We start from the raw sequence: 12,710 nt of genomic DNA, 5'->3' as shown, positions 1-12,710 counted from the left end.
AAAGACAATTGAAGAAGCCCAAGAGCTCATTGATACAGTTGCCAGGAATCAGCATCTGTACCTAAGCAGTGACCCTTCCATGAAAGAAGAGGTCAAAACAGCAACTGTTAAACTCAGTCCTGTAAAACAAGCTGCTGAATTCAATCAGCAATTGGACTTTCTAACAAAGCAGTTAGCCGAATTCAAAGATAGACTACAAGAGACAAGGATGGCTAATATACATATGGATGAACAGTTTAAGCAAACAAAGCAGCAGCTGTCAAGGCAAATAGCAGAAGAATGCCAAGCAGTTCAACTAAGAAGTGGGAAAACATTAAATACCCCACCTCAAGGCAGCAAAAAGCTAAGAAATGAGCAAACCACCCAAAATTCACCCGAGGACAGTAAGAGCCCAGGGAAAAGTAATTCTGGAACTAAAACGCCAGAAAATTGGTGGAAGGCTGGCGCTGAACGCCCAGACCATGCTCAGGACTGGCGTTCAACGCCAGAAACAAGGCAGGACTGGCGTTCAACGCCAGAAATGGGCAAGGATCTGGCGTTGAATGCCCAAAATGGGCAAGATCTGGTGCTGAACGCCCAAAATGGGCACAATTCTGGCGTTCAAACGCCAGGAGCAGACAAGGAGCTGGCGTCCAGTTTCACTCCAGCTTCTAACTCTGGCACTCAATTGCCAGTGAGGGATCAGACACACACAAATGCTGATAACAACCCCTCTAAAAAGGCTTCTTCAACCACTTCTGTAGGTAATAAACCTACAGCAACTAAGGTTGAAGAATATAAAGCCAAGATACCTTATCCTCAAAAACTCCGGAAAGAGGAGCAGGATAAGCAATTTGCTCGCTTCGCAGATTACCTCAGGACTCTTGAAATAAAGATTCCATTTGCAGAAGCACTTGAGCAAATACCTTCTTATGCCAAGTTCATGAAAGAGATCTTGAGTCATAAAAAGGATTGGAGAGAAACAGAAAGAGTTCTCCTCACTGAAGAATGCAGTGCAGTCATTCTGAAAAGCTTTTCTGAGAAGGTCAAAGACCCTGGGAGTTTTCTGATACCATGCATATTAGAAGGTCAATGCACCAAGACAGCCTTATGCGATCTTGGGGCAAGCATCAACCTAATACCTGCATCCACTATCAGAAAGCTTGGCTTAACTGAAGAAGTTAAACCAACCAGGATATGTCTCCAACTTGCTGATGGCTCCACCAAATACCCATCAGGCGTGATTGAAGACATGATTGTCAGAGTTGGGCCATTCGCCTTTCCCACTGACTTTGTTGTGTTGGAAATGGAGGAGCACAAGAGTGCTACTCTCATTCTAGGAAGACCCTTCCTAGCAACTGGACGATCCCTCATTGACGTCCAACAGGGGGAAATAACCCTGAGAGTCAATGATGATGAGTTTAAATTGAACGCTGTCAAAGCCATGCAGCATCCAGACACATCAAAAGACTGCATGAAAGTTGATCTTATTGACTCTTTGATAGAAGAGATCAACATGACTGAGAGTCTTGAATCAGAGTTGGAGAACATCTTTAAAGATGTTCAGCCTGATTTAGAGGATTCAGAGGACATGAAAGAGCCTCTGAAATTTCTTCTGAAAGAGGAAAAACCTCCTAAACCCGAGCTCAAGCCATTACCACCTTCCTTGAAATATGCGTTTCTGGGAGAAGGTGACACTTTTCCAGTGATCATAAGCTCTGCTTTAAATTCACAGGAAGAGGAGGCACTTATTCAAGTGCTAAGGACACACAAGACAGCTCTTGGGTGGTCCATAGGTGACCTTAAGGGCATAAGCCCAGCTAGATGCATGCACAAAATCTTATTGGAGGATAATGCCAAACCAGTGGTTCAACCACAGAGGCGGCTAAATCCAGCCATGAAAGAAGTGGTGCAGAAAGAGGTCACCAAACTACTAGAGACTGGGATTATTTATCCTATTTCTGATAGCCCCTGGGTGAGCCCTGTCCAAGTCGTCCCAAAAAAGGGAGGCATGACAGTGATTCATAATGAAAAAAATGAACTGGTTCCCACAAGAACAGTTACAGGGTGGCGCATGTGTATTGACTACAGAAGGCTCAATACAGCCACCAGAAAGGATCATTTTCCTTTACCATTCATAGACCAGATGCTAGAAAGACTAGCAGGTCATGATTATTACTGCTTTTTGGACGGCTACTCAGGCTATAACCAGATTGCAGTAGATCCTAAGGATCAAGAGAAAACAGCATTCACATGTCCATCTGGAGTGTTTGCTTATAGAAGGATGCCATTTGGGCTATGTAATGCGCCTGCAACCTTCCAGAGATGCATGCTCTCTATTTTCTCTGATATGGTGGAAAAATTTCTGAAAGTCTTCATGGATGACTTCTCAGTATATGGAGACTCATTCAGCTCCTGTCTTGATCACCTAAAACTTGTTCTGAAAAGATGCCAAGAAACCAACCTAGTTTTAAACTGGGAAAAATGTCACTTCATGGTGACTGAAGGGATTGTTCTTGGGCATAAAATTTCAAACAAGGGAATAGAGGTGGATCAAGCAAAAATAGAGGTAATTGAAAAATTACCACCACCTGCCAATGTTAAGGCAATCAGAAGCTTTCTGGGGCACGCAGGATTCTATAGGAGGTTTATAAAGGATTTTTCAAAAATCGCAAAATCTCTAAGCAATCTGCTAGCTGCGGGCACGCCATTTGTGTTTGACACAGAGTGCCTGCAGGCGTTCGAAACGCTGAAAGCTAAGCTGGTCACAGCACCAGTCATATCTGCACCAGACTGGACGTTACCATTTGAGCTAATGTGTGATGCCAGTGATCACGCCATTGGTGCAGTATTGGGACAGAGGCATGACAAGCTTCTGCATGTCATTTATTATGCTAGTCGCGTTTTAAATGATGCCCAGAAAAATTACACAACCACAGAAAAAGAATTACTTGCAGTGGTTTACGCCATTGACAAGTTCAGATCATACTTAGTAGGATCAAAAGTGATTGTGTATACTGATCATGCTGCTCTTAAATATCTACTCACAAAGCAGGATTCAAAATCCAGGCTCATCAGATGGGTGTTGCTTCTGCAAGAGTTTGATATAGAAATAAGAGACAGAAAAGGGACAGAGAACCAAGTAGCTGATCATCTGTCCCGGATAGAGCCAGTAGAAGGGACGCCCCTCCCCTCTCTTGAGATCTCTAAGACTTTTCCGGATGAGCATTTATTTGCCATTCAGGAAACACCATGGTTTGCCGATATTGCAAACTATAAAGCTGCAAGGTTCATACCCAAGGAGTACAACAGGATACAAAAGAAGAAATTAATTACTGATGCAAAGTACTACTTGTGGGATGAACCTTATCTCTTTAAGAGATGTGCAGACGGAATAATCTGTAGGTGTGTGCCTAGAGAAGAAGCACAGAGGATCCTGTGGCATTGCCATGGATCTCAATATGGAGGCCATTTCGGAGGTGAGCGAACAGCCACCAAGGTCCTCCAATATGGCTTCTATTGGCCCACACTCTATAAAGATTCCCGAGAGTTTGTACGTAACTGTGACAGTTGCCAAAGAGCTGGTAATTTGCCTCATGGTTACACCATGCCTCAACAAGGAATCTTGGAAATTGAGTTGTTTGACGTATGGGGAATTGACTTCATGGGACCTTTCCCACCATCATACTCAAACACTTATATTCTGGTGGCAGTTGACTATGTATCAAAATGGGTTGAAGCCATTGCCACACCCACCAATGATACTAAGACAGTGCTGAAGTTCCTCCAGAAACATATCTTTAGCAGGTTTGGTGTCCCTAGAGTACTAATCAGTGATGGGGGCACTCACTTCTGCAATAAACAGCTTTACTCTGCCATGGTTCGGTATGGAATTCGCCACAAGGTAGCTACTCCATATCATCCACAAACTAATGGGCAAGCTGAAGTCTCTAACAGAGAATTAAAGAGAATCCTAGAACAGACAGTAAATACCCGTAGAAAGGATTGGGCACGGAGCTTGGATGATGCTCTGTGGGCTTACAGAACAGCATTCAAGACCCCTATAGGGACCTCTCCATACCAACTCGTGTATGGTAAGGCATGTCACCTGCCCGTGGAACTGGAACATAAAGCCTACTGGGCAACCAGATTCCTAAACTTTGATGCCAAATTAGCAGGAGAAAAACGATTGCTCCAGCTAAATGAGCTAGAGGAATTCAGATTCACAGCTTTCGAAAATGCCAAGCTTTATAAAGAGAAATAAAAAAAGTGGCATGACAGAAAGCTGTCATCTAGAATCTTTGAACCAGGACAGAAGGTTCTGTTGTTTAACTCTAGACTCAGGCTATTCCCCGGGAAACTGAAATCCCGGTGGAGGGGACCATACGTGATTACAAGTGTATCACCATATGGTTATGTGGAGCTTCAAGATATTGATTCTGATAAGAAGTTCATTGTCAATGGACAGAGAATCAAGCACTATCTTGAAGGCAACATTGAGCGAGAGTGCTCAAGGCTGAAGCTAGATTAAAAGCTCAGCAAGGTCCAGCTAAAGACAATAAAGAAGCGCTTGCTGGGAGGCAACCCAGCCATGGGGCAACAATCCTCTAAGCATTTTGCCCTATTTTTATCTTAATTTGTTTATATAAAGTTCACTGACACTAAGGTGAAGAATCATTTAAGTCCACAGAGTTACAGAAGGACTCGGCACACAAAACAGAGAAAAAGAGCTCACTGGCAAGAAAACGCCAGTAAAAGTGTATTTTGGGCGTTCAACGCCCATAATGGGCATCCACTGGGCGTTGAACGCCAGTAATGGTAGCAATCTGGGCGTTCAACGCCAGAAATGGGCACCCACTGGGCGTTGAACGCCAGTAATGGCAGCAGCTGGGCGTTGAACGCCCAGGAGAGCAGCATTTGGGCGCTGAACGCCCAAAACAGGCAGTGTTTGGGAATTCAAACGCCAGGATGGCAGGGAGGAGACAAAACTCATTCTTCTTCAAATTTTTTTCATTCTAAATCTTGATTTTCATACTTCAATTCATGATTTCTTACATAAACATGTTAAGAACCCTGATTTCTAAATTCCATAATTTCTAAAAACCCTACCCTAAAAATATCAAATGTATTTTAATCCATAAGCACCATGCCTCTTTGCAAATTCAATCCAACTCTTTTCAAAACTTTTTTAAATCTATCTTTTCAACTCATCAATATCTTTTTCAAAACCTCCACTTTATCTTTTTCAAAATCTAAATCTATCTTTTTCAAAAATCTTTTATATCCTCTCAATTTTAAACTATATCTTCTCTTATCATATCTTCTATCTTATCTTTTCCAAATAAATCTTTTTATCATATCTTTATCTCTTCTTTTTCGAAAACCCACCCTCCCTCCCTATAAATTTGAGTTCGGCCTCCCTCCTCTCCCATCAACAATTGCACCTAGCTCTCCTTCTATCCCTCTCCTTTCTTTTCTTTTGCTTGAGGACAAGCAAACCTCTAAGTTTGGTGTGTTTATCCGCGATCACTAAGATCATGGCCCCCAAAGGAAAATAACCCACTCCAAGAGGCAAGAAAGAGAGCGTTCCAAAACCACTTTGGAATCAAGGGAAGTTCTTATCTAAAGAACATTCGGACCATTATAACAAAATAATGGGTCTGAGATCAGTGATCCCGGAAGTTAGATTCGATCTGAAAGAAGATGAATATCTGGAGATCCAGGAGCAAATTCAAATCAGGAACTGGGAAGTCCTAGCTAATCCTGAAACGAAGGTGGGAAGGAATATGATCCAGGAGTTCTATGCTAATATGTGGCAGACTGACAAGCAAAAACTATCTGGAACTGCCTTCTATGAATATCGGACCATGGTCAGAGGAAAGATTGTTCATACCACCCTTGACAAGATCAGAGAGATCTTAAAGCTACCTCAGCTGAAAGATGATCCAGATTCCTTCAACAGGAGAATGATGAGAACAGACAAGGGTCTGGATAAGATTCTAGAGGACATATGTATCCCTGGAGCCAGGTGGACCACCAACACAAAGGGTGTCCCAAATCAACTCAAGAGAGAAGATCTCAAACCAGTTGCCAGAGGATGGCTGGACTTCATTGGGCATTCTCTGTTGCCTACTAGCAACCGTTTTGAAGTCACAGTTAAAAGAGCAGTGATGATCCATTGCATCATGATGGGAAAGGAAGTGGAAGTTCATCAGCTAATCTCAGCTGAACTCTACAAAATTGCTAACAAAAATTCTAAGGAGGCCAGGTTGGCTTATCCAAGCATGATATCGCTGCTCTGCAAGGATGCTGGAGTAAGGATGGGAATAACTGAGTACATCTTAGTTGAGAAACCAATCACCAAGGCATCAATGGAAAAACAACAAGCGCAGGAGGATCCCACTAAGAAGAAAACACAGGAATTCCTCCCAGAAATCCCTCAATCTGAATATTGGGAGTATCTTGAGACGTCTATCACCAAGATACGGGAAGCTATGGAGCAAATAATAAAAGAACAGAAGGAACACAGTCAAATTCTTACCTATATGTTTAAAGAACAAGAGGAGCAAGGGCGTGACTTAAGGGTCTTGAAGCGCCAGAAGTTATCTCTTGCAGGACCGAGCACCCCAAGGATCAGAGGAACCCCTGTTCCCCCAGAATAAAGGTTGTTAAATTCCAATTTCTGCTTTAAATCTGTGATAGTGTCATTAGAAAAGTTCACCTTAGGAGTCATATAGTAGTAATTAGTATCTATTTTGATCTTATCTCCAATTAAGCTATAGTTTATTTTTCTCATCATCAGCAAACATGAATAAAATAGTAGATCTTTTGAATAAGAGGCAATAAAATTTTGAATTTTAATAAGAGAAATTCTAATTAGTTACATGTGGTGGCAATACTTTCTGTCTTCTGAATGAATGCTTGAACAGTGCATATGTCTTTTGAATTTGTTGCTTAAGACTGTTAAATATGTTGGCTCTTGAAAGAATGATGAACATGAGACATGTTATTGATAATCTGAAAAATCATAAAAATGATTCTTGAAGCAAGAAAAAGCAGCAAAAAAAAAAAAGAGAGCAGAAAAAGCCAATAGCCCTTAAAACCAAAAGGCAAGGGTAATAAAAAGGATCCCAAGGCTTTGAGCATCAGTGGATAGGAGGGCCTAAGGGAATAAAATCCTGGCCTAAGCGGCTAAACCAAGCTGTCCCTAACCATGTGCTTGTGGCGTGAAGGTGTCAAGTGAAAACTTGAGACTGAACGGTTAAAGTCAAGGTCCAAAGCAGAAAGAAGAGTGTGCTTAAGAACTCTGGACACCTCTAATTGGGGACTTTAGCAAAGCTGAGTCACAATCCAAAGGGTTCACCCAATTATGTGTCTGTGGCATTTATGTATCCAGTGGTAATACTGGAAAACAAAGTGCTTAGGGCCACGGCCAAGACTCATGAAATAGCTGTGTTCAAGAATCATCATACTGAAATAGGAGAATCAATAACACTATCTGAATTCTAAGTTCTTATAGATGCCAATCACTCTGAGCTTCAATGGATAAAGTGAGATGCCAAAACTGTTCGGAAGCAAAAAAGCTGCTAGTCCCGCTCATCTAATTAGAATCTGAGCTTCACTCAAAAACTCTGAGATATTATTGCTTCTCAACCTATTAGTCTTCTATTTTATTTGTCTAGTTGCTTGAGGACAAGCAACAGTTTAAGTTTAGTGTTGTGATGAGCGGATATTTTATACACTTTTTGGAGTTAATTTCATATAGTTTTTAGTATGTTTTAGTTAGTTTTTAGTTTATTTTCATTAGTTTTTAGGAAAAATTCATATTTCTGGACTTTACTATGAGTTGTGTGTTTTTCTATAATTTCAGGTATTTTTCTGGCTGAAATTGAAGGAGCTGAGCAAAAATCTGATTCAGGCTGAAAAAGGACTGCTGATGCTGTTGGATTCTGACCTCCCTGCACTCAAAGTGAATTTTCTGGAGCTACAGAACTCGAAATGACGTGCTTCCAATTGCGTTGGAAAGTAGACATCCAGGGCTTTCCAGAAATATATAATAGTCCATACTTTGCTCAAGGATAGATGACGTAAACAGGCGTTCAACGCCAGTTTTTTGCCCAATTCTGGCGTCCAGCGCCAGAAAAGGATTAAAAGTTGGAGTTCAACGCCAGAAATGGATCCAAACCTGGCGTTGAACGCCCAAAATGGCCTTATGCACGTGAATTACTTAAATCTCAGCCCCAGCACACACCAAGTGGGCCCCAGAAGTGGATCTCTACACCACCTGCTATAGTTTACTCATTTTCTGTAAACCTAGGCTACTAGTTTAGTATTTAAATAACTTTTAGAGACTTATTTTGTATCTGATGACATTTTAGATCTAAACTTTATACTCTTTGACGGCATGAGTCTCTAAACTCCATTGTTGGGGGTGAAGAGCTCTGCTGTGTCTCGATGAATTAATGCAAGTATTTCTGTTTTCCATTCAAACACGCTTGTTCCTATCTAAGATGTTCATTCGCGCTTAACTGTGATGGAGGTGATGATCTGTGACACTCATCACCTTCCTCAAACCATGAACGTATGCCTGACAACCACCTCCGTTCTATATACGATTAAATGAGTATCTCTTAGATTCCTTAATCAGAATCTCCGTGGTATAAGCTAGAACTGATGGCGGTATTCATGAGAATCCGGAAAGTCTAAACCTTGTCTGTGGTATTCCAAGTAGGATTCAATGATGGAATGACTGTGACGAGCTTCAAACTCACAAGTGCTGGGCGTTAGTGACAGACGCAAAAGGACGAAGAATCCTATTCCAGTATGATCGAGAACCGACAGATGATTAGCCGTGCTGTGACAGAGCATGTGAGCATATTCTTCACTGAGAGGATGGGATGTATCCATTGATGACGGTGAACCCCTACATACAGCTTGCCATAGGAGGATGTGCGTGCGTGAACAAGAAGACAGAGGAAAACAGGGATTCAGAAGATAAAGCATCTCCAAAACTCCAACATATTCTCCATTACTGCATAACAAGTAACCTTTAATCCATGCTCTCTTGTTTATTCGCAATTCAACTGATAAACATAATTGACTTCCTGACTAAGATTTACAAGATAACCATAGATTGCTTCAAACCAACAATCTCCGTGGGATTCGACCCTTACTCACGTGAGGTATTACTTGGACGACCTAGTGCACTTGCTGGTCAGTGGTACGAATTGTGAAAAGTGTGATTCACAATTTGTGCACCAACGCTTATCTGAAATTCTCACCAATGAATTATATAAGTATTTCTATCTTTATTTTCTGTTTATTTATTATTATTATTCTAAAACTCCATAACTATTTGATATCGGCCTAACTGAGATTAACAAGATGACCATAGCTTGCTTCATACCAACAATCTCCATGGGATCGACCCTTACTCACGTAAGGTTTATTACTTGGACGACCCAGTGCACTTGCTGGTTAGTTGTGCGAAGTTGTGAAGTTATATTTGGACCATGGTATTGTGCACCAGTTATTGGCGCCATTGCCAGGGAGAGAACGAACAACAAATTTTACAACCTCTGAGTAACAATTTCGCATACCAAGTTTTTGGCGCCGTTGCCGGGGATTGTTTGAGTTTGGACAACTGACGGTTCATCTTGTTGTTCAGATTAGGTAATTTTCTTCTTGTTTCAACTTTTATTTGGTTTTCAAAATTTTTTTTTTAAATTTTTTCTTTGTTTTCGTTTTTCTTCAAATAAATTTTCGAAAAAAAATATATAAAAAATAAATCTTTTCAAAAAATTTTATATTTTTCTTCAGAATTTTTAGGAATGAATTCTAGTGTTTCATGAAGCATGTTGAAGCCTGGCTGGCTGTAAAGCCATGTCTAAAATCTTTTGGACTAAGGCTTCCAAACCATCAGCATAGAGGCAAGTTAATTTGATAACTAATGAGCAGTATATTTGAGTTACATACTAAAGCTGACTGGCTATTAAGCCATGTCCAACCCTTTGATTGGAGGTTTGGGCTAATATTGAAAGATTCCTGGAATTCTTCTTAAAGATTTTGGAATTCTTATTTTCTTTTTCACATTAATTTTCGAAAAAATACAAAAAAATCATAAAATCATAAAATAAAAATATTTTGTATTTCTTGTTTGAGTCTTGAGTCAATTTTTAAGTTTGGTGTCAATTGCATTTTTTCTAAATATTTTTTGCATTTTTCGAAAACTCATGCATTCATAGTGTTCTTCATGATCTTCAAGTTGTTCTTGGCCAGTCTTCTTGTTTGATCTTCATATTTTCTTGTTTTGTGTATTTTCTTATTTTTCATATGCATTCTTGTATTCATAGTGTCTATACATGAAAAATTTCTAAGTTTGGTGTCTTGCATGTTTTCTTTTCTTGAAAATTTTTCAAAATAAGTTCTTGATGTTCATCTTGACATTCAAAGTGTTCTTGGTGTTCATCTTGACATTCATAGTGTTCTTGCATACATCACATGTTTAGATCCAAAATTTTCATGCATTGCATCATTTTCATGTTTTTCTCTTTCATCATTAAAAATTCAAAAAAAAATATATCTTTCCCTTTTTCACTCATAAATTTTCGAAAATTTGAGTTGACTTTTTCAAATTTTTTTTTTAAATTTAGTTGTTTCTTATGAGTCAAATCAAATTTTCAATTTAAAAACCTTATCTTTTTCAAAATCTTTTTCAAAAATCAAATCTTTTTTCATTTTTCTCACTTATTTTCGAAAATCTTAAAAATATTTTTCAAAAATCTTTTTCTTAATTTTATTTCATAATTTTTGAAAATATCATCAAAAATTAATGTTTTGATTCAAAAATTTTAAGTTTGTTACTTGCATGTTAAGAAAGATTCAAACTTTAAGTTCTAGAATCATATCTTGTGATTTCTTGTGGATCAAGTCATTAATTGTGATTTTAAAATTCAAATCTTTTTCAAAACTAATTTCAATCATATCTTTTAAAAAATATATTTTTATCCTATCTTTTTCAAATATCTTTTCTAACTTCTTATCTTTTCAAAATTGAATTTCAAATCTTTTTCAACTAACTAATTGACTTGTTGTTTGTTTCTTATCTTTTTCAAAACCACCTAACTAACTATCCTTCTCTAATTTTCGAAAATACCTCCCTCTTTTTCAAAAATTCTTTTTAATTAATTAATTGTTTCAAATTTTAATTCTAACTTTATTTCTTATCTAATTTTCGAAAATAACTAACCCCTTTTCAAAATTTATTTTCGAAAACTTCTTTCTCTCTCATCTCCTTCTATTTATTTATTCATCTACTAACACTTCATCTCACCCAAATTCGAATCCCATTTTCCATCTGTGTTCTAATTTTCTCTTCTTCCCTTCTTTACATTACATTCTTTTCTTCTTCTACTCACACAAGGGAACCTCTATACCTGGGTAAAAAGGATCCCTATTATTATTATTTTTCTGTTCCCTCTTTTTCATATGAGCAGGAGCAAGGACAAGAACATTCTTGTTGAAGCAGACCCTGAACCTAAAAGGACTCTGAAGAGGAAACTAAGAGAAGCTAAAATACAACAATCCAGAGATAACCTTACAGAAATTTTCGAACAGGAAGAGGAGATGGCAGCTGAAAATAATAATAATGCAAGGAGGATACTTGGTGACTTTACTGCACCTAATTCCAATTTACATGGAAGAAGCATCTCCATCCCTACCATTGGAGCAAACAATTTTGAGCTGAAACCTCAATTAGTTTCTCTGATGCAACAAAACTGCAAGTTTCATGGACTTCCATCTGAAGATCCTTTTCAGTTCTTAACTAAATTCTTGCAGATCTGTGATACTGTTAAGACTAATGGAGTAGATCCTGAAGTCTACAGGCTCATGCTTTTCCCGTTTGCTATAAGAGACAGAGCTAGAATATGGTTGGATTCTCAACCTAAAGATAGCCTGAACTCTTGGGATAAGCTGGTCACGACTTTTTTAGCCAAGTTCTTTCCTCCTCAAAAGCTTAGTAAGCTTAGAGTGGATGTTCAAACCTTCAGACAGAAAGAAGGTGAATCCCTCTATGAAGCTTGGGAGAGATACAAGCAACTGACCAAAAAGTGTCCTTCTGACATGCTTTCAGAATGGACCATCTTGGATATATTCTATGATGGTCTGTCTGAATTAGCTAAGATGTCATTGGATACTTCTGCAGATGGATCCATTCACCTAAAGAAAACGCCTGCAGAAGCTCAAGAACTCATTGACATGGTTGCTAATAACCAGTTTATGTACACTTCTGAGAGGAATCCTGTGAATAATGGGACGCCTCAGAAGAAGGGAGTTCTTGAAATCGATACTCTGAATGCCATATTGGCTCAGAATAAAATATTGACTCAGCAAGTCAATATGATTTCTCAGAGTCTAAATGGAATGCAAGCTGCATCCAACAGTACTCAAGAGGCATCTTCTGAAGAAGAAGCTTATGATCCTGAAAACCCTGTAATAGCAGAGGTGAATTACATGGGTGAACCATATGGAAACACCTATAATCCCTCATGGAGAAATCACCCAAATCTCTCATGGAAGGATCAACAAAAGCCTCAACAAGGCTTTAATAATGGTGGAAGAAGTAGGTTTAGCAATAGCAAGCCTTTTCCATCATCCACTCAGCAACAGACAGAGAACTCTGAACAAAATACCTCTAATTTAGAAAACTTAGTCTCTGATCTATCTAAGGC

At 39.0% G+C, this 12,710-nt stretch overlaps 1 non-coding gene across 1 annotated transcript; it reads right to left on the bottom strand.

Annotated features, from left to right (window-relative positions):
* Nucleotides 1–12,000: 12,000 nt before the first annotated feature.
* LOC112773581 (small nucleolar RNA R71) lies at nt 12,001–12,108 on the bottom strand. Its single transcript, XR_003188126.1, has one exon. It is a non-coding gene; the product is annotated as a small nucleolar RNA R71 (small nucleolar RNA).
* Between the last annotated feature and the right edge of the window lie 602 nt (nt 12,109–12,710).

This window comes from Arachis hypogaea, chromosome 18 (assembly GCF_003086295.3).
Source record: "Arachis hypogaea cultivar Tifrunner chromosome 18, arahy.Tifrunner.gnm2.J5K5, whole genome shotgun sequence".
NCBI lineage: Eukaryota > Viridiplantae > Streptophyta > Magnoliopsida > Fabales > Fabaceae > Arachis > Arachis hypogaea.
Note: the sequence above shows the minus strand (reverse complement) of the source record. Positions and strands in the feature narration are given on the sequence as shown.